This window comes from Dermacentor andersoni, chromosome 1 (assembly GCF_023375885.2).
Source record: "Dermacentor andersoni chromosome 1, qqDerAnde1_hic_scaffold, whole genome shotgun sequence".
Taxonomy (NCBI): Eukaryota; Metazoa; Arthropoda; class Arachnida; order Ixodida; family Ixodidae; genus Dermacentor; species Dermacentor andersoni.
Window position 1 is genome coordinate 27,208,222 of NC_092814.1, and position 21,367 is coordinate 27,229,588.

At 49.7% G+C, this 21,367-nt stretch overlaps 1 long non-coding RNA gene across 2 annotated transcripts; it reads right to left on the reverse strand.

Moving 5' to 3' along the window:
• Positions 1-13,877: 13,877 nt before the first annotated feature.
• LOC126545243 (uncharacterized) lies at positions 13,878-18,946 on the reverse strand. Of its 2 annotated transcripts, none has more exons than XR_007602328.3 (3): positions 18,794-18,946; positions 15,862-15,957; positions 13,878-14,085 (listed from the first exon to the last, which is right to left on the reverse strand). It is a non-coding gene; the product is annotated as an uncharacterized lncRNA (long non-coding RNA). The 2 variants fall into 2 exon arrangements; XR_008608423.2 differs by lacking the exon at positions 18,794-18,946 and adding an exon at positions 18,220-18,771.
• Positions 18,947-21,367: the final 2,421 nt, after the last annotated feature.

Here is a 21,367-nt window from a genome sequence, read left to right on the forward strand (position 1 = left end):
TGCAAATAGATTCGTTGCAGAAATTTGTGACGAGAAAAAATATTCCACATGAAATGGCATGCAAGGGAGTGTTGAAAATATTGCACAGTTAATAGACGCCTACGCTATTAATATGTGGGTTGATGCACTCATTATGCAAAACGGAGGCGAGGCGTGCAGACAGGACACAAGAGTAGAGTATTTACAAGCAAACAACACGAGCGCCGCCCACTTCTCTACTCCTGTGTCCTGTCTGCACACCTCACCTCTGTTTTGCATAATGATTCATTTCGCCTCCATCGAAATGCGGCCGCCGCGGCTCGGATTTGGTTCCGCGACCTCGTACTTAGCAGCGCAACACTACAACCGCTAGGCCACCGCGGCGGGTACGCCACCGAGCTCACAGTCCACTGGCGTTCAGCGCCGAAAGATGACAAGGAAGTGCATAGTGCCCTGCATCTGCCTTTTGGAAATGGCAAAACTTCAGCGTACTAAGAGCTTGAGTGATACTGTGAACAAACATTAGGAATAACTCGGAAGCAATATTTTTTTTTTAACTGGTTTGGGCAGTAACTAGCGTATGTGATGTGGTCCTATACAAAGGGTTGGGGGACCAGAGACGACATTTTTTTAACGTTTTGACTGGTTGCCCGGTTGATCTCTTGTTCTTGCAACTTACCCGAATGTTCTCGTATGAGAACCCGGATAACAGCTCTAGCTTATGGCTTAAGATCACTTGAAGGTTGCAGACAACGAAAGCTAAAAGCATTTCATGCTTAAAAATTAGACAATTACCGGCTCCGCACCTTCGCCAAGATTACATTTATAGTATGTGCTAAGCATTTATAGGCAATTTGACCCTAGTGAAATTTCGTCGCAGTTGGCCTTTAAGGTCATATGACCTATTATGCAGTCTTCCTTTTATTCCTTCTTCTAATCAGTTTTGAAATAAAGACATTTAGTCAATCTGTAATATGGTGGTGGTGATGTTGCTACAGGCGGATTTAGCATGGCAGAGTTGGCCGGAAATTGCTCTGCCTGTGCGTCTCTTCCCGTGCCAAATATGACACGTGTCCAACAGTCCTGCCTCTCATAGAAATGCGAGGAGAATGTGTGACGCTTTTACTGCCATTCTTTTTATGGCGGTGCGGTGAACAAGTGAGAGTGGCTGCGCTTGTCGGTACTCTAGCAGACGCCCAGGAAAGGAAGCCGTCAAAAAGGGGTGCGCAGCAATTTGCCCTAAGAATATAGCCTCACCTAGAGATGCACGATATGCAATCACGTTATCAGGTCACCACGCTTCTTTTCTTGTCGCTCAATCCAAGCTTTCCTTCCGTCTCGCTCTCATACGACACCGTAACTTCAGTGCGCTGTAACTTAGGTTTCACCCTTATCTTATAGTAAGAACTGCAGCAGAACTGATAGTTGGGCGAGTTGGTACGAATTCATAGTAAAATATTTGTGTCCCCCTTCACTGTGTCCTTGTCAATTGTGCGCGCAAAAATATTTTACTATGAATTATAGTAAGAACTTTTTGGCTAAGAAACTGTACGAACAGTGCAGCTTAGTGATTTCCACCCCTGGTTATTTTCACCACTGCCAGTACTGTTAGGATAGGCCTGCAGGGGTACTGCTCTGCAAAACTATCTCAGCCCGCTGCAGGTGCTTTGATCGATCCGCGGTGGTGGCGCCCTTCGGAGAACCAGCGAGGACGACAGCGCTAACCGACCATGAACATCCTTCGGAGATCTGGAGACTACGGCAGCGTTGATCCAACATGCGCCTCGTTCGGGGAATCGGCGACGGCAGCAGGGCTGGACACGTTTGGCGCCCCGTGTATTGTTGGTTGATTTGCCGGGTCTTCATGGTCTCTCTACAGCAAGAGCTCCCTAACAAAAGGGTGCTTTGCGGTACGTTTTCCTCGGGCCCCAGGATTCGTCACAGTCTGCTGACACTCGTGGCGACTACAGGAGAAAGCCAGCACTGGAATTTAGAGGGCGCCGGCTGGGGTCAGGCGTGACCACCTGGCTACAAGGACGCGCTCAACTCGGGTTCTGGGCATCCAAAGTGCGTACGTGTGTGTGTGAGCCCTCCTCCTCCAAAAAGGCGGGTCAACTTCGATGACGTTGGACGCTACGAATTGGCGGTGAGCTGCCGTTTTCCCTCACCTGGGGAGAACGGAGTGTTTATAAGCAGCTGTTGTCGGTTGCTAGAGTGTGCTCGTCATCGTGCTCTGTCGGCGTGCTCGTCAGTGTGCTCGTGCTCGTGCTCCAGAAGCAATGTGTTTGGAGCTTCGTGCTCGCATGTTGTATGCTTCGTCTTGCGTGCTCCATTTGGGAGCTACGCTAGACTGTCGAATGTATCTCTTGTTCTAATGTAAATTTATGTAAATAAATCCTGCTCGCCTAGTCCTGTCCTCCCAAGTTCTTCCCTACGACCTTCAACCCTTACAACTGGTGGCAGCGGCAAGATCATCCGACAACTCTTACAGTACCTAGCCACCCAACCTTCATATGCCTCAGCCAGTGCAGCTTAGCGATTTCCACCCCTGGTTATTTTTACCACTGCCAGTACCTAGCCATCCAACCATTTCCTCCATATTGTCACGTGGTCGTGACGTCAAAGAACACAGTAGCAATACTGTGAAAGGCAAAAACTAGCTTTTATTGGGCGAACCTGTGCCCACAAAACAGGCTACACTTAAAGCACAACGAGAGCGGCGAACACAGTCGGCGATCGTCGTAAATCTGGTCAGCGGGTCAAGCGCGTCGGCTTTTATAGAGCAGTCGTCGAATGTTCCAGACTAATCGTTCGGACCCGCGTGCCTTCCACAAAGTTTACACCATTCGCGTTACGCGATGAAATCAGATAACGCAAGGTTCGGCGACAACAGACAGCCGGGTAGAAGCATCGATAACTTTCCAGAAACGTCGGATACATGCAGGCGCAATCCTCGCCTTGCGATTACAGTTGTTAAGCGGCGAAACGTGGTTGCCCGATAAAGATAAGTACACGCGTCAATACCCCCCTCTCAAAAAGCATCGTCCCGATGCTACAAATATAAGAGAGCGAAACACAAAAGGACACTTATTAAACATGAGTAACAAAACAACGAAAAGAAACAAAGTCCAAAGGTCAGTTAGGCGAAGCCCCAAAGTTCATTAACGCTGGTAGTACGGCTTGAGTCGCACAACGTGGACTATTTCAGGTCGTGAGCGGCGCCGCTGTGATAGCGAAATGCCGTCTGGCACGACCTCATAGTTCAGTGCGCCAATACGTCGGATGATCTTGTACGGTCCGAAATAGCGACGCAAAAGCTTCTCGCTCAGTCCTCGTCGGCATATAGGGGTCCAAACCCAAACACGGTCACCGGGCTGGTACTCGACGAAGCGTCGTCGGAGGTTGTAGTGTCGGCTGTCGGTCCTCTGCTGGCTCTTGATTCGCAGGCGGGCGAGCTGTCGGGCTTCTTCGGCGCGCTGGAGATAGCTAGCGACGTCAACATTCTCTTCGTGAGTTACGTGCGGCAGCATGGCGTCAAGCGTCGTCGTCGGGTTCCTGCCGTAAACCAGCTTAAACGGCGTGATCTGTGTTGTTTCTTGCACCGCCGTGTTGTACGCAAAGGTTACGTACGGCAGGACCGCGTCCCACGTCTTGTGTTCGACGTCGACGTACATTGCTAGCATGTCGGCGAGGGTCTTGTTCAGGCGCTCCGTGAGACCGTTCGTCTGCGGATGGTAGGCAGTTGTCCTCCTGTGGCTTGTCTGGCTGTACTGCAGAATGGCTTGGGTGAGCTCTGCTGTAAAAGCCGTTCCTCTGTCGGTGATGAGGACTTCTGGGGCACCATGTCGCAGCAGAATGTTCTCGACGAAAAATTTCGCCACTTCGGCTGCGCTGCCTTTTGGTAGAGCTTTAGTTTCAGCAAAGCGGGTGAGATAGTCCGTCGCCACGACGATCCACTTACTCCCGGATGTTGATATCGGAAACGGCCCCAACAAATCCATCCCAATCTGCTGGAATGGTCGGCGAGGAGGTTCGATCGGCTGTAGTAATCCTGCTGGCCTTGTCGGTGGTGTCTTGCGTCGTTGACAGTCTCGGCATGTCTTGACGTAACGGGCGACGTCGGCGGTCAGACGCGGCCAGTAATACCTTTCCTGTATTCTCGACAGCGTCCGGGAGAATCCGAGGTGCCCAGCGGTTGGATCGTCGTGTAGGGCGTGCAGTATTTCTGGACGCAGCGCTGACGGTACAACAAGAAGGTAGCTGGCGCGGACTGGTGAGAAGTTCTTCACGAGCAGGTTGTTTTGTAGCGTGAACGATGGCAACCCGCGCTTAAATGCCCTAGGGACAACGTCGGTGTTCCCTTCCAAATACTCGACGAGGCCTTTTAGCTCCGGGTCTGCTCGTTGCTGTTTAGTGAAGTCTTCCGCGCTTATTATCCCAAGGAAGGCGTCGTCGTCCTCGTCGTCTTGCGGCGGGGGATCGATGGGGGCGCGCGATAAGCAGTCGGCGTCGGAGTGTTTTCTTCCGGACTTGTATATTACCGTGACGTCATATTCTTGTAGTCTGAGGCTCCACCGCGCCAGCCGTCCTGAAGGGTCCTTTAAGTTAGCTAGCCAACACAATGCGTGATGGTCACTGACGACTTTGAATGGCCTGCCATAGAGGTAAGGGCGGAATTTAGCTATAGCCCAAATGATGGCGAGGCATTCCTTTTCAGTCGTAGAATAGTTGCTTTCCGCTTTTGACAGCGACCGGCTAGCATACGATATCACCCTTTCAAATCCTTCTTTCCTCTGGACTAGGACGGCACCGAGTCCTAGGCTACTGGCGTCAGTGCGGATTTCGGTATCGGCGTCCTCGTCGAAGTGTGAAAGTACCGGCGGCGACTGCATGCGTCGTTTGAGTTCTTGAAATGCCTTGGCCTGCGGCGTTTCCCACTTGAACGCGACATCACATTTGGTTAGATGTGTTAGCGGCTCCGCGATGCGTGAGAAGTCCTTGACAAAGCGCCTATAGTAGGCACACATGCCAAGGAATCTGCGCACTGCCTTCTTGTCGGTTGGCTGCGGAAACTTTGCGATGGCAGCTGTCTTCTGTGGGTCGGGGCGTACTCCTGATTTGCTGATCACGTGGCCTAGGAACAAAAGCTCATCGTAAGCGAAGCGGCACTTTTCCGGCTTCAGAGTGAGCCCTGATGACTTGATGGCTTCTAACACTGTCGCAAGCCGCCTAAGGTGATCGTCGAAATTTCCGGCGAAGACAACGACGTCATCCAGGTAAACAAGGCACGTCTGCCACTTCAGTCCGGCTAACACCGTGTCCATGACGCGCTCAAACGTTGCAGGCGCCGAGCACAGTCCGAATGGCATGACCTTGAACTCGTAGAGGCCGTCTGGCGTGATGAAGGCAGTCTTTTCGCGATCTCTCTCGTCGACTTCTATTTGCCAGTAGCCAGACTTGAGGTCCATCGACGAGAAGTATTTAGCGTTGCAGAGCCGATCCAATGCGTCGTCTATCCGTGGAAGGGGGTACACATCCTTCTTCGTGATCTTGTTCAGTCGACGATAATCGACGCAGAAGCGTAGGGTTCCGTCCTTTTTCTTTACCAGGACTACAGGAGAGGCCCACGGGCTTTTCGACGGCTGGATGATGTCGTCGCGCAGCATTTCGTCGACTTGTTGCCTAATAGCTTCACGTTCTCGCGTCGAAACGCGGTAAGGGCTCTGGCGGAGTGGTCGAGCGCTCTCTTCGGTTATTATGCGATGCTTTGCAACTGGTGCTTGTCGAATCCTCGATGACGTCGAAAAGCAGTCTTTGTATCGTCGGAGAAGACTTCTGATCTGTTGCTGCTTACTCATAGGAAGACTTGGATTCACGTCGAAGTCTGGTTCGGGGACAATGCTCATCGGGGTAGATGCGGCTGAATCCGAGAGGACAAAAGCATTGCTGGTTTCCACAATTTCCTCGATGTATGCGATTGTCGTGCCCTTGTTGATGTGCTTGAACTCTTGGCTGAAGTTGGTTAGCATAACGTCCACTTGCCCTCCGTGGAGTCGAGCGATCCCTCTTGCGACGCAAATTTCACGGTCTAGCAGTAGACGTTGGTCACCCTCGATGACGCCTTCTACGTCGGCATGTGTTTTGGTACCGACGGAAATGACAATGCTGGAGCGAGGCGGGATGCCGACTTGCCTTTAGAGCACGGTTAAAGGCATGATGACTACGAGAGCTCTCCGGCGGTATCGCTTGGTCTTCAGACAGGGTTATCGACTTCGACTTCGTCGATGACTGCGCCGTGTTGGTTTAGGAAGTCCATGCCGAAAATGACGTCGCGTGAACATTGTTGGAGGATAACGAAGGCGGCAGGGTAAGTCCGGTCATGAACGGTAATTCTTGCCCTGCAGATTCCAGTCGGCGTAATCAGGTGTCATCCAGCGTTCCGAATTTGAGGGCATTCCCATGCAGTCTTAACCTTCTTCAACTGGGCGGCGATGTGTCCACTCATGACGGAGTAATCGGCCCCTGTGTCGACTAAGGCGGTGACTGCGTGGCCGTCGAGAAGCACGTCGAGGTCGGTGGTTCTTTGTCTTGCGTTAGAGTTAGGTCTTGGCATCGGATCACGGCTGTGTCGCGTTGACCTGTGGCTGGTACGGGACGTCGTCAGGTCGTCTTTCGTCGTCGTATTCTTTGCTTTCACACTTCGTCGGGACGGCGGCGCGTCGTTAAGCCGTCGAGGTAGTTTCTTCGGAGTCTTCGTCGGCAGCGGAGGATCTTCGTCAGTTCGACGAACAGCAACCGCACCTCCATCGGTTGCTGCTTTTAGTTTTCCGGATATGGGCTCGCTGACCGGCCCCGGGCTGGGCCAGTGTATGGACGGCGCTGCGGCGACAGGTAGCGGCCTGGTGACGGCGAACGAGACGGTCGTCGAGAGTTGCACTGAGTGGCGGCTAGGTAATCGGCGATGTCACGTGGGCGCTCCCCAAGCTGTGGACGCGGCACGTTGACGGCGAACCCTCTCAGTCCCAAGTCGCGGTATGGGCATCGGCGGTACACATGGCCGGCTTCTCCGCAATGATAGCAGAGCGGGCGGTGGTTGAGGGCTCGCCAAATGTCCGTCTTCCTTGCGTAGGTGCGCTGGGCGACGGGTGGGCGTGCTGGCGGCGTTACAGGGCCCTGGCGCGGTCGCGGAGGGGGGCCTTGACGGCGTGCGACGGCGGCGTAGGTCATCGCTTCTGGCTGGGGCTGCGGTAATTGAGGTCGCACCTCAGGAACCCCAAGCGATCGCTGAACCTCATCTTTCACGATGTCGGCGATCGAGGCCACTTGAGGCTGCGACGAAGGCAGGACCCTGCGCAGTTCTTCGCGCACAAGGGCCCTGATGGTCTCTTGAAGGTCGTCCGAACCCAGTCCTTGGATGGTGCACTTCGGCGTGAGCCCCTGGCGGTTATATTGCCGTGTGCGCATCTCCAGAGTTTTCTCGATCATCGATGCCTCTGCAGAAAACTCAGCCACAGTCTTCGGTGGGTTACGAATATGTCCGGCGAAAAGTTCTTGCTTGACGCCCCGCATCAGGAAGCGGACTTTTCTCCTCCGACGTCTCCGGGTCGGCGTGCCGGAAAAGACGGGCCATCTCCTCCGTGAAGACCGCGATCGTCTCATTTGGCAGCTGCGCTCTGGTTTCTAGTAGAGCTTGGGCTCGCTCTTTTCGCACCACGCTTGTAAATGTTTGCAAGAAGCCGCTTCGGAACAGGTCCCACGTCGTTAAGGTGGCTTCTCGATTCTCAAACCACGTCCTGGCAGCGTCTTGCAATGCGAAGACATGCCGCAGTTTGTCGTCGCTGTTCCAGCTGTTAAATGCAGCGACCCTCTCATACGTCTCGAGCCAGGTTTCCGGGTCCTCGAATGTTGAACCGCGGAACGTCGGAGGTTCCCTAGGCTGCTGCAGCACGATGGGGGACGCTGGGGCTGCCATTGGGGTTGCGTTGGCCACCATCTTCTTGGTCTTCTCAGATAGAAGTCCGTGCTCCTGGGGCAGCTGTTGAAGACGGCGGCTTGCTCGATGCTCCGGAACTACGTTGGTGTTCTCTTTGCGGTCCGGGCTCAATTGGATCACGGCTTGTCGGCGGCGTCCGGTACATGAACGAAAAGCACCTCCACCAGATGTCACGTGGTGGTGACGTTGAAGAACACAGTAGCAATACTGTGAAAGACAAAACTAACTTTTATTGGGCGAACCTGTGCCCACAAAAACAAGCTACACTTATAGCACAACGACAGCGGCGAACACGGTCGGCAATCGTCGAAAATCTGATCAGCGGGTCAAGCGCGTCGGCTTTTATACAGCCCCACCCCCAGTCGTCGAATGTTCCAAACTAATCGTTCGGACCCGCGTACCTTCCACGAAGTTCTACACCATTCCCGTCACGCGATGAAATCAGATAACACAAGGTTCGGCGACAACAGACAGCCGGATAGAAGCATCGATAACTTTCCAGAAACTTCGGATACATGCATGCAGGCGCGTCCCGCGCTGTGCGATTACATTTGTTAGGCGGCGAAACGTGGTCGCCCGATAAGTACACGTGTCAATATGATTATAAGGCACGACGTATAGAGTGCGGGACTCCAGATTAATTTTCATCACCTGGGGCTCTTTGATATGCACCGAAAGCTAAGTACGTGAGCATTATTGCATTTCACTCCCACCAATATGTAGCCGCCGCAGTCTGAATGCAAAGTGCGACCTCAGCAGCGCAACGCCATAGCCACTTAGCTACTGCGGCGAGTGACGGGCATCCAGCCCATCTCTTTGTACTGCCTCACTTGTAGTTCTTCTGCGCGCACCTATATAGCTGGCCTTCCTACGCCCCTTGCATTAATACGTAGCCAGTTTGTGCTTTGAATATTTAATGTTAACATCGAGTATCCATATGCATGTCAAGGAACCACGAGTCGTTGGCACACATATCACACTAACTCATACTTATGCCCTCATAGCGCTATATTATGGCCGTATTTATCTCGCCTTTCGTTTCGAGACTTGTTCAAATTTGTATTTTTCTTACTTCATTCAATTCTGGCCAATGCACGCGCCGACGTCCATGAAAGGTGGGCGAAGTCGCTTTCATCCGCATCGAAGCGGATGAAAGAGCATGATCGCGGGCTGGAACATGGTAGAAAATGGTATAGTTCTCTACGAGTGGGACCAACGTTTTTAGATTTTGAGTGGGACTGCATGATGTAGGAGCAAGCAGACGAAACGGAAGTACATCTTGCTAGGGTACAAAGTAAAACAGACATGCAGACATTCAGTTTGTATGTTCTACTATTCCTCTGAGCTTTAATCTGTCCATTGAAGCAATAGGTCAAACAAATAACCGATGTTACCTTGATACATGCCGTGCCAGTAGAAACGCTGCCTTAGCCGAGTATACGTTTTCAGAACACCGGCGTGACCATTATGAGGAGCAGCATGAAAATAAGCGCATATGTCAGAACGCATGTGTCGTGGTATCACCAGGAGCCATTTGCGACCATCAGGCAAATAATTTCTGCGGTAAAGAACGTTGTCGCGGACAGTAAAGTGAGCGGCTTGGCGACGAAGTGTTCGAGAAGAGGGTGTGGCGGATGGGTCGTGGAGGAAATTCAGCATAGTTGAAAGCAGGGAATCCTTACGCTGCTCGTCCGGCATATCAGCGACGTTGAAGGCTGACATGGATGCGAAGAGCGGAGACACTGAAGCCACATCACAAGGTAGCGGTGATCGGGAAAGCGCATCGGCGTCAGAGTGCTTTCTGCCCGATCGGTAGACGACGCGGATATCATATTCTTGTAAGCGGAGTGCCCATCGGCCTAGGCGACCTGACGGATCCTTCAACGAGGACAGCCAGCAAAGTGAATGGTGGTCGGTGACAATGTCAAAAGGGCGACCATATAGGTATGGACGAAATTTGACGAGCGCCCAAATAATGGCCAAGCACTCCTTTTCTGTTACTGAGTAGTTGGCTTCGGCCTTCTTTAAAGTGCGGCTCGCATATGCGACGACGTACTCGTCATAGCCGTCTTTCCGTTGTGCGAGGACTGCACCAAATCCGATACCGCTGGCGTCCGTATGTACCTCTGTAGGCGCTGTGGGATCGTAGTGGCGAAGAATCGGTGGCGACGTAAGTAGGCGACGTAGTTGCTGGAAGGCTTCGTCACAGGAAGTTGACCACGCGGAGATGCCGTTGGTAGCGGTAAGCAAATTGGTCAGTGGTGCGATGATAGTCGCAAAATTGCGCACGAAACGCCGAAAGTAAGAGCAGAGCCCTATAAAGCTGCGGAGCGCCTTAAGAGTAGTGGGCGTCGGAAACTCTGCGACCGCGCGAAGCTTGGCTGGGTCAGGAAGCACACCGTCCTTCGATACAACGTGACCCAATATTGTTAACTTGCGAGCAGCAAAACGGCACTTTTTGATGTTAAGTTGGAGGCCAGCAGAGGTAAGGCAGGTCAGTATCTCAAGCAAGCGAACGAGGTGCGTCGGGAAATCTGGCGAAAACACCACGATATCATCAAGGTAGCACAGACATGTTTTCCACTTGTAGTTGCGAAGGATGGTGTCCATCATACGTTCGAAAGTAGCGGGCGCGTTGCAGAGCCCGAATGGCATTACGGTAAATTCGTACAAGCCATCGGGCGTGATGAAAGCTGTCTTCTCACAGTCATCATCTGCCATCGGCACTTGCCAATAGCCGGAGCGAAGATCCAAAGATGAGAAGTACTCCGCGCCTTGCAAGGAGTCGAGGGCGTCATCTATCCGAGGCAGCGGATAAACACCTTTACGAGTGATCTTATTGAGTCGACGGTAATCCACACAGAAGCGTATTGACCCGTCCTTCTTGCGTACTAATACTACAGGAGACGCCCAAGGACTGTGGGAAGGGCGAATGACGCCACGGTGCAGCATGTCGTCGACCTGCTCGTTAATGATCTGTCGCTCGGCTGTCGACACGCGGTATGGTCGCTGGCGTAAAGGAGGATGGGAACCAGTGTGTACGCTGTGAGTGACGGTTGCCGTACGCCCCAGAGATAGTTGGTCACAGTCAAACGACGAGCGAAAATTCTGAAGAAGCGCGAGGACTTGCTGGCGATATGGAGGCGGCAGATCGGCGTCTACGACAGATTCAAGAACGTCTGACGACGACGCTGACAATGATGATGATGATGTGCACGGCACGGGAGAAGTGAGGGCGTCGAGTTCATAACAGGCCGTGTCGTCGGAAACATCGAGAATGTGAAGCGGGTCAAGGGGCTGAACACGACCGAGTGATTCGCCGCGCAGTAACGTCACATGGTAGTGAGACGGGTTACACACAAGCATTGAGGATAATCCAGACACAGTGGTGAGGACGGCAAATGGGAGAGGTAGGGCCTTGCGACGTAGAAAAATCGGCGACGGTGTAAAAAGTACTGTAGCGTCTGGCGCGGTAGAGCAAGAGACGGGCACAAGCACACACATGTCGGGTGGTATGTCCGTATCGGACACAATAGTGAGCTTGGAGGCTTTTTGTTCAGAGGGGTCAGGCAGCAGGGCATCGGCAAGCGGGAAGAGCGCCACTTCGGCCCGGGCACAGTCGATGATGGCACGATGGTGAGACAAGAAGTCCCAGCCGAGAATAATGTCATGTGAACATGATGACAACACGAGAAATTAAACAACATAGACAATGCCGTCGATGACCACCCCTGCAGTACATTGAGCAAGCGGGGCTATATGCTGTGCAGTCGCGGTGCTTAGAAGCATACCAGCTAACGGCGTTGTGACCTTATGGAGGCTGCGACAAAGCTTTTCGTCGATAACAGAAACTGCAGCCCCAGTATCAATAAACGCAATTGCGGCGGTTCCTTCGACCAAAACGTCCAATAAATTGCGTGGCGACTGTGCAGGCCTTGTAGAAGTCGCGAAGCTTGCAGTTCGTGCCTGCGGAACTGCAGCAACTAGTTTCCCTCGCTAGGTGACTGGCGGCGACGTAAGGGGGAAAGTGAGCGACGACGTGGTGATGGCGAACGATGGGTGCCGACAGGGCGTCGAGGAGGCGGCGAAAACTCGTGGTCGGGAAGCATCGCATGCCCGGTAGTATCGTGGGAATAGGTATATCCAGGCGGTGCGACAGTAGCGTTAGCAGGTGGCATGCGACGATGGCAGAAGCGCGCAACGTGGCCGGCGACACCGCAAGCGAAGCATATGGGTCGGTTGTCGCGTGTGCGCCAAGGGGTTTGAACTGGGCGTCGAGATGGAATGGGAGGCGACGCGGGAGGAGGTGCAGCTTGAAGTCGCATTGGCGCCGGAAACGAGAACGTCGGCGGCGCAGGTCGCGCGGCGACTTCTGCATAGGTGAGAGGTGCAGCCACGGGAGGGCAGGGTTGGGCGAAAGGTAAAGACCCAGCAAGTTCCTCGCGAATGGCCCGCCTAATGGGAGCAGCCAGAGATGTGTCAGGCTGGGGAGGTCCATCGTTGAGAGGCAGCATAGACAATTGGCGCGCCACCTCCTCACGAATGAAATCCTTAATCTCAACAGAGAGCGATGCTGCTGGCGTGGTGTTTGAGCGAAGCGTAAGGCCCGCGAGAGAGTCGCCAGGTGCGAGAGCGCTGCGCGAAAGGACCCTTTGTCGACGCAGCTCATCGAAGCTCTGGCAAAGAGTGACGACAGCTGCGACAGAAGTAGGGTTCCGCGCCAGCATTTGAAAAGCGTCGTCCTCGATGCCCTTGAGGATGTGCTTCACCTTGTCCTCTTCAGTCATGGTGGAATCGACACGGGCGCAAATATCAACGACATCCTCTATGTAACTAGTATAAGTCTCGCCGGGCTGTTGAGCGCGCTGGCGGAGGCGCTGTTCAGCACGGAGTTTTCGCAAGGCTGGGCGACCGAAGACTTCCGCGAATGCAGTTTTGAAAGCGGACCAGGTTTGCAGTTCCCGTTCGTGATTGTGGAACCAGAGGTTCGCAACGTCAGCAAGATAGAAGATGACGCTACGGAGCTTCGTCGGGTCATCCCACTTGTTGTGTTCACTGACGCGCTCGTAGGTAGAGAGCCAATCTACGTCAGTCTCACCTGATCCGCTAAAAACAGGGGGGTCCCGCTGCCGTTGCACGGCGCCGCACATGACAGGAGCGGCAGATGCGCCAAGCGGATTGTTGGTAGCGTCGTTCATAGTAGCGGCTGGAGCAGATGTTAAAGTTCGGCTGCGAAGCTCCAGGGTGAGGTCGGGGAGTGCAGCACCTCCACCAAATGTAATAAGATGATTTATTATAAGGCACTAGGCACAGCCTAGTCGCACTGGCAGTAGGCGAACGCTGATCGCGCGCACAGCCGACACAAGAGCGCCTTCTTCGTCTCCCTCTTCACCACACCTTGAATAATTCTCCAAGTCATGTGTCACTGAGTGAAGCCACAGCGCTGCCATTTACATAGGCACACTTGTGATTGACGACTCTGTGGCTGGGAGCGCGGCGCCCGCGAGAAGGGTGCACGGCATATGGTTTGAAATTTCAGCTTTTTTCGGGGCACGTCGCGGTGTCATACTTCACAGACATGATAGTTAGCACGCATTGTATGCACTGCACTAGTCAGTTAAAATGGCCAGACCTGGTGAGGGGCCTTTTAAGAACAGCATGCGTTAGTCTTTCCCAACAGCTAGGAGCACCCATCAGGTTATTGCACAAAATAGATGTGCGCTGTTTTTCATTAACTTTTTTTAGGTCATGCTATTTCTCGCTCCGCGAATAAACGGGAACTGATCAGTTTTCGCTAAACTGGAACGAAAACAGCAACGAAAAAAGCTTCGGTTCGACACTGAATGGAAACAGCACAACACATTGCGCCGCTCAGTAACTGCATTAATAAATTCACAAAAACAACTTTACTCTGCAGCTTTATTGAGAGGTCCACTGACGTCTTTATTCGCCTAATACTAACAACAGGTAAACTGTACAGCACTACTGCCAACAACAGTGTCACTAATTTTACCAATGGTCCTGCCGGCGAAAGCGCCACCGTCTGTCTAGTTCAAACAACATTTCTTCCAAGAACCTGGGGCTGCTTCTGGACACTTGACACCCCTGGAACTCTGCATTATACAAAAAACACATACGGTCATCAGCGGAAGACCCAAAACTCAACAAACCCTTTTTTCACAAGTGTAGTGAAAAACAATGCACATTACTTCATCCGATTGTCCAGAACAAATAAACATCTTTCAAGCTCAATACAGAAAGTTGGGCTAGTTGGAACTTTGACATCTGATACACTTCCAGTGCTTCATAATATGAAGAAACACCATAAAAGAACAGAGAAAATATACAGCAGGAGAGTAAGAACTTCAACTGGTTTTACTGCATTTTTCTGAAAACTACACCCTGAAAAGTCACACGGCTGAGTATGTTGCCACATATTCAATTTCACCACAAACTGTGCTAGAGTGCAAACAATTATGTATATCAAATGAGAACAATACCAGCAGGTTGATAAAAGTTGGATGAAAGGCAAGGTCTATAAGCTCCTTATCAATTAGTTTCAATTGCATGTCCCCATTTTCTTCTCTTGGCGTATCGAATGTTGGTAGCATTAATGCCAGATGTATCACAGAACCAAGCCTTTCCGTGGAGATTTCATTCCAAGAAGATGTTATCTGTTTCATTCCAAGGAAGTTTTAGCCAAGCCATGTTGAAGCGGAATTATCCATATTCTAAAATTCCCGTATTGTGCACAACATTCACATAGATTGGTGGCATCAGTCTTCCTTTATATATTATTAGAAAGCTTTAGAACACCTAGTGTTTACAACCAAACGTAAGCACATCACATACATAAGGAAAAAAGTATGCATAAACACCAAAGCAGTTGTCCAAGTATGAATAAGCATAACCCCAAATTACAAGCTGGCCCAACCCCAAACTTTAGTTGGCCCACCCCTATTATAGGCTTTCCCATGCATTTTCTATCGAGCCATATGTATCCCTATGGTTATGCGTAAATCTGTACATATGGGTGTTCTCTGATTAATTATTTTTTTGTTTCAATTGTTCATTATCGCTTATAAAGCTGTCAATCTACATTTACACTATATATAATGATTAAATGTGTTCACTTAGCAAATTACAGATTTTTGTGCAGAAAGAATGCATTACACTTTTCATGTGAGACAGATTTTGCTGGGGTACTCGCCAAAGAATGCTTATGCATTAATACAATGTTTACGCTCGCTAAAAAATAGCATTGTTGAACATGGCGGCCACAGATGGGTTCTGTTTCAGCTTGAGTTCTCGCAATGGTTACACTCTCGTTGATTGCCAGTAACTATAGAAATTAGCTTTCGCTTCCTCTGAACTTAATTGAAGTTATGAGTGCATAGTGCGTCCAATTTCTGATATCGTTCGGCAATTCTGGCATCCATAGACCCAATGAGACGTGTCATAAAAACGACAGGATAGTTCCTAATGAATTGTTGTGGCTTGGATACATTTGGCACGAGGTACCACATGGTGCCCTGCCTTCAAACGTCTTCCTTACGTTTGTGTTCCCGTATGTTAAACTAAACATCTTGAAGGAGCGCACACCGTAACGTCCCATAAAAATATGTGTGTTTATAATACATAAGGTGACAAATGCTATACTAAGATTGTCTATGGTAAGAAACTCTATGGTTAACATGTGCTGGTTACAGGGCCCCAACAAGGAAGGAAAAGAAGCGCAGTTTATGACATTAGCGAAAAAACAGTCGGTCAGTACCCCATCCAGTATAAACAAATTGCATTGTAACGCAGCATAACGTTAATATGAATGTAACACGCAGGCATGAGGGAACGAGAAATGGCTTTATTGCAAAGTGCTCTGGTATTTATACCTTGCTCTTGGGGAGCACTCTTGGGCTGCAACATGTGCAGGTGTTGTCTTGTGCACGCATGCAGATGACTTTGCCTTTTGTCACATCTTCTCTTCACTGGAAAAAAAAAATATGGAATACGTGATTAAGTTCAGCGTTCTGGCAAGGGAAGCCGTTGTGGCTCCCTGCTCTGGCGCGTGCTCCTACGAAGCCCATCTTCAGGCATTGCCTGCTGAGTCGAAATATCGCCTGGCAGTTCCATTTGGGAAGGTGGATCCTGCATTTCTGCCTTTGTAGTTCTTAGATGCTCTCTTGTGCGACGCAGACGTCCGCTGCCAGTATCGATTATGTAGGATCATGGTGTGCCTGCTATGCCTACAGCTACTGCTGGAGCCCAGGTTCTCTGTAAAGTGTCATAGATTGACACTGCAGATCTTCTGTGAAGATCTGGAAGATGTCGAACAGAATTGTAATACTTTTGTTGCCTGCTCCTAGTGTCCTCTAGGTGGCTTCAGACGGTTTCAGTGAGAATACTCTTTGGCTTGAGATGACAGTCCAGTACTGGCAGCCTGGTTCTGGTGCAGCAGCCCATCAATCTTTCTGATGGGAACTGCAGAAGGTCATCTTTCAGTGAATTTCTTCATTTCAGCATGGTGCTGCAAAATTCAAAGACCCCAAATGAACACTTCTTGTGCAACATTTTTGCTGCTTGAACAGCACATCCTGCTATGCCGTTTCTATATGGATAGTGGGGGCTGGACATGACATGGTTGATGTGAAAATGAGACGTGAACGATCTGAACATTCCACTGCTGAATGGGGGCCCATTATCACTGCATGTTGTTGGCAGCGATCTCGTGCATTGCAAAAACTTGATGCATGCTTGGATAACTGCTTGCACTGTTGTATGGCGAAGCTTTCGGATCTCTAAAAAAAACGAGTAGAAATCTACTGTAATCAAGTACTCGTTGCCCCCGTAGTAGAAGTCCATACCAACAGGCTGCTAGGGCAAGCTGGGCACTGGATGACAGAGCACTGGAAGCTTTGCATTTCCGTTTTTGTATTTTTGGCGTACACGGCAAGAGTTTGCAATATTCCGAATGTCAGAATTCATGTTAGGCCAGAACATCACCTGTCGGGCCTTCATTTTTTCTTCTCACCCGTGTTCTGCATGTAGTAAGTGGAGAACTTCCTGGCACTTGGCTGGCGGGATGACTAGCTTGTTGCTCCTAAACAGCAGGCCATCTTCGGTATGCAGTTCATCGTGGTAGGCCCAAAAAGATCACAGGGCATCCGGTAGTTGTAGCTTTGTCTTGGGCCAGTCTGTGCTGGTATAAGAAGGCAACTGCAACATAAGTGCGTCATTGTTGGTTTCCTCCTGGATGCTCTGCAGTTGGTCACCCACAATGAGCAGAGAAGAAACGACATCAACTTCAAACTGTTCAGTTTGTTCTCGCAGTTGCACTTGGAAAACATGAGAGGGCATCGGCTAAGAGAAGCTCTTTGCCTGGCTTGTACTTAACAGCGATTGGAAACCTCTGAAGTACTAGCCTCATGTGTTGGAGGCGTAACGGGCATTCTAGGGACTGGAGCGGTCGTAGTCGTAGGGATGGAGCTTGGGACGACAGGGCTAGGCGAGCACGGTTTATTTGTAGGGTTAACATTTTAAGAAAGATACATTGACAGTCTAGCGTGACTCCCATATGGAGCCCGCAAGACTAACATACAGCAAACAGCTTACGAGCACACAGCTCACTAGTACATTTCGAGCATGACAACAAGCACTCAGCTCCCGACGACGAGCACACAACGAGCACGCCCCAGCAGCCGACAATCGCTGCCCACAAGCTCTCTGCTCGACGTCATAGTTCGACGTCATCCAAGATGACCCGCCCCCCTGGAGGATGAGGGCTGTCGACTTGAAGGAGGATGAGGGCTCACATACACGTGCCGCACATACACACAGGTGAAAAGGGCCGGAGCCGACGTCAGAGGGCCCCGCAGAACTCTGCTTTGTCCCGGGTGGCACGGCCAAGTACCACATTCCCGAGCCGACCGCGCGCCACGTGGCTGCCGGCCATTCGCAGCTCTCCGAAGTGCGCCCTGTTCGGCCGGATTGGAACACGTGCAGCGGGCTCCCACCGTACTGGCTAGCATCAACCGATAAAACCACGGGTTAGTCCTGCCGAAAGTATGCCAGGACTGGTGCTTGCATGAGAGTGGCATGGAGCTGTTGAAAACTATTTTCCTGTAGGTCTGACCAATTCCACGCTATGTCTTTCTTTAAAAGCTCTCGAAGTGGAGCAGACAGAGCGGACATAGTGGGCACGAAGCGCACCGTAATGTTGACCATGCCGAGGAATATTTAAAGCTCCTTACGATTTTGGGATGTTGGTACTTGTAGAATGTCCTCTACTCTCTCAGGATCCAGGCAGAGTCTCTCTGTGGTGAGTACATGGCCTATCTAACATGCTCGGGGCTGCAAGAAATTACACTTTTTCTGTTAAGTTCCAAGTTGTTTTCTCTGCAATGCATAAACAACTTGGACAGATTGCTATCGTGCTCCTCGCAAGTGTTTCCCAGACCAAAATGTCGTCCATAACAACGGCTACACCAGCAAGTCCCTCTACCACTCCGTGCGTTACTCGTTGAAAAACTGGAACCAACGTATGCCGAATGCCATGCGCAAGAACCTATATCTGCCATACGGGGTGCTCATAGTACATATTCTTGAGCTCGCCTCATCTAACTTCACCTGCCAGAACCCCGATGATGCATCCAAGGTGTAAAAGTACCTAGCTCCAGATAGACTTAGTACTACATCTAAGGTTGGCACGTGGTAGTGCTCCCTGAAGATAGCCTTATTCAAATCTGATAGGTCTAAGCATATTTGCACTTTTTCATTGTTAACCACCACCACCATGTGGCTTGACCAAGTAATTAGCTCAGTTACCTTTGCAATGACCCCATCACTTTTCAACTTTTGGAGTTCCGCTTTCACGCGGTCTTGAAGGGCAGCAGCAACTCTTCTTGCTGGTTCAAAAATACCTTGGGCACCGGGCTTCAGCTGTATGTGGTAGGCCACGTCCTGGAGTTCTCCTAGGCCCTGAAAGACATCTTCAAATTCTTGAGGTTCATTGGAGTCAGCCACATCAATTGAACTTATATGGCTTATCAGGCCCAGACGTTCAGCAAAGCAGTCACTCAGTATAACTGGGATGTTCGGCTTGACAATGAAAAATGCTGCTTTCGTGCACTGTCCTTCGTGGCTAACGGGCCGCTTAATCTTTTTTGATGTGGTTCCTTTGTGACCGAAGAACGTGCGCAGTGTAGCGGAGCATGGCTGTGCAGGCTGGGATGTTATGTGACTTAACACTACCTCGGGAATTACACAGCAGTTTGCACCAGTGTCAATGTTGCATTTTACATACATGCTTGCGATAATGACTTCCGAAGGCCAACGATTAACCTGATATACAGTACTGACTTCAATTGTTTGAAGAAACAGTTCTTCGTCATGTGTTATCTCAACTTCTTGGACACTTTGTCGTTCGGTGCGCTGCCGTCACTGCAGCCTTTGACATCTACGCACGAAATGGTTGCGGCCTCCGCACTTTTCGCACTGCTTACCCAAAGCGGGACAGTTTCCACTCTTATGTTTATTGACGCCACATCTAAAGCAAGTGTTGGCTTTTGATGTCCTTGCATCTATTCTAGTAGGACATGCCGAAACTGATGGACTCAATGGGAGATGCCTTTCACAGCTGGACTGCCTGGAAGAAAGATTTCGACCTGTATGCAACGGCAACGAAGCTGAACGAACAAGCAAAGGAGGTTCAAACAGTAACGTTGCTAATGGCAATTGGTGAAGAAGCAAGGCGATCATTGTACACTTTTAAGTTTGAGAATGATGACAAGCACAACATCAAGATTCTCACCTAAAAGTTTGAGGCACACTTCAAGCCAACAACCAACCTGACGTTCAACGAATTTCGCTTTGGTTCCAGGAATCAGCAAGCGGGTGAGTCATTCAATGATTGGCTCACAGAGCTTCAGACGCTCGCACAACAATGCGAGTTTGGCACACTAGAAGACCGAATGCTGCATTTTCATAGAAACGTTCCTTGCCTTGTTTGCCTGGACAGCAGATTTCGACAGTTTTGGTGTAAGACGGATTTTTCAATACGAGTTTCTGCTGCAGAACTTTGTCATTGATTCCAAGTACCACGTGTTGCCTGCCTGTTCCAAGAAGTGGGCAACATGTGGCAGCCCTCCCCGAAATGCTGCTTTCTGCTGTTTACAGCAGACGGCGACACAAGTTTATGCTTGTGCAGTTGCGGCAGCAGCTCACATCCCCATAAGCGCAGGCAAATTTGAATTTTTTTCTTAAAATTCAGGCAGTTAACTGTGCCAAGTTTTATACTAAACTAAGTCGACGCCAAAATATGACTGTCCTGCAAAATTTGACCAAGAACAGTGCAGCGGCGTGCGCAAAATCTTTTTTCGAACATGCACAGCGAAATATTCAGGACCCCATATGTATATATATGTATATATATGTATATATATATACCAAGTGTTTTATTTTAGCATTAACAAAATTTTTCAAAATTACCTGTGTCATTTCGCACAAATTTACTCATCGGGCTGGAATACTCTAAGAGGTATACACTACTTACACTGCAACTCAATATGCATAATTGACCAAATAATGAAATTTCACTAATTCACTTTTGAACTAATTACTTAAGCATACATATTGCAATACACAAACTGAAGTCAGTGATTTCACGAGGTGCATCCACTTGGAACGAATTTTGAAACTAGCACCAGTTGGGCTCGGATAAGCGCAGTCAAACTTGCAGTAAAAATGCACTGTTGTTCCACTTACGTAATTAACAAAATGCCTTTTTATGCATTAAAGCTAAAAAAGTTACTGGAACACAAGTCACAAAGTCACTAACTTTGGGAACGCATATCTCGAAACTGGTGTCATCCTCAAAATTTGTTCTACATGGATATGACTTTAAAGTCACCAGTTCCAATTCGTTAATTGCAATATGTGGCGTAAAGTAAATAGCTTAAAAGTTAACTTTTTTCTTACCATGGGAAAATTGACCACTTTTTTGAAGGTCTTAGTAATTATTTTTCTAATTAATATTATCATGGTTACAATGTCATGCTATATATAAACAGAAAGCTACATAATTGTACTTTCTAAATATTTTAATATTAAACACAAATGTTAGTGCATCATATATAATATTATTTGTAAAAAACAAATGTAATAGATAAACAGATAAAGCATTTGCATTGTTGCACTGATAACATGAAAAGAATGAACAAAGGAAAAAATGTGAAATATACAAAATGTTTTCACATCTATTGGCTATGTGTGTGTGTGTGTGTGTGCGTGTATTAACAACCTCTCTACCAAAATTAACCCTATTAAAGTATTTTCCACAGACGACTGTGTCATTTGCCGCAAAATAACCATGACGATTTCTCTCCTCGACGCTAGCCTTGA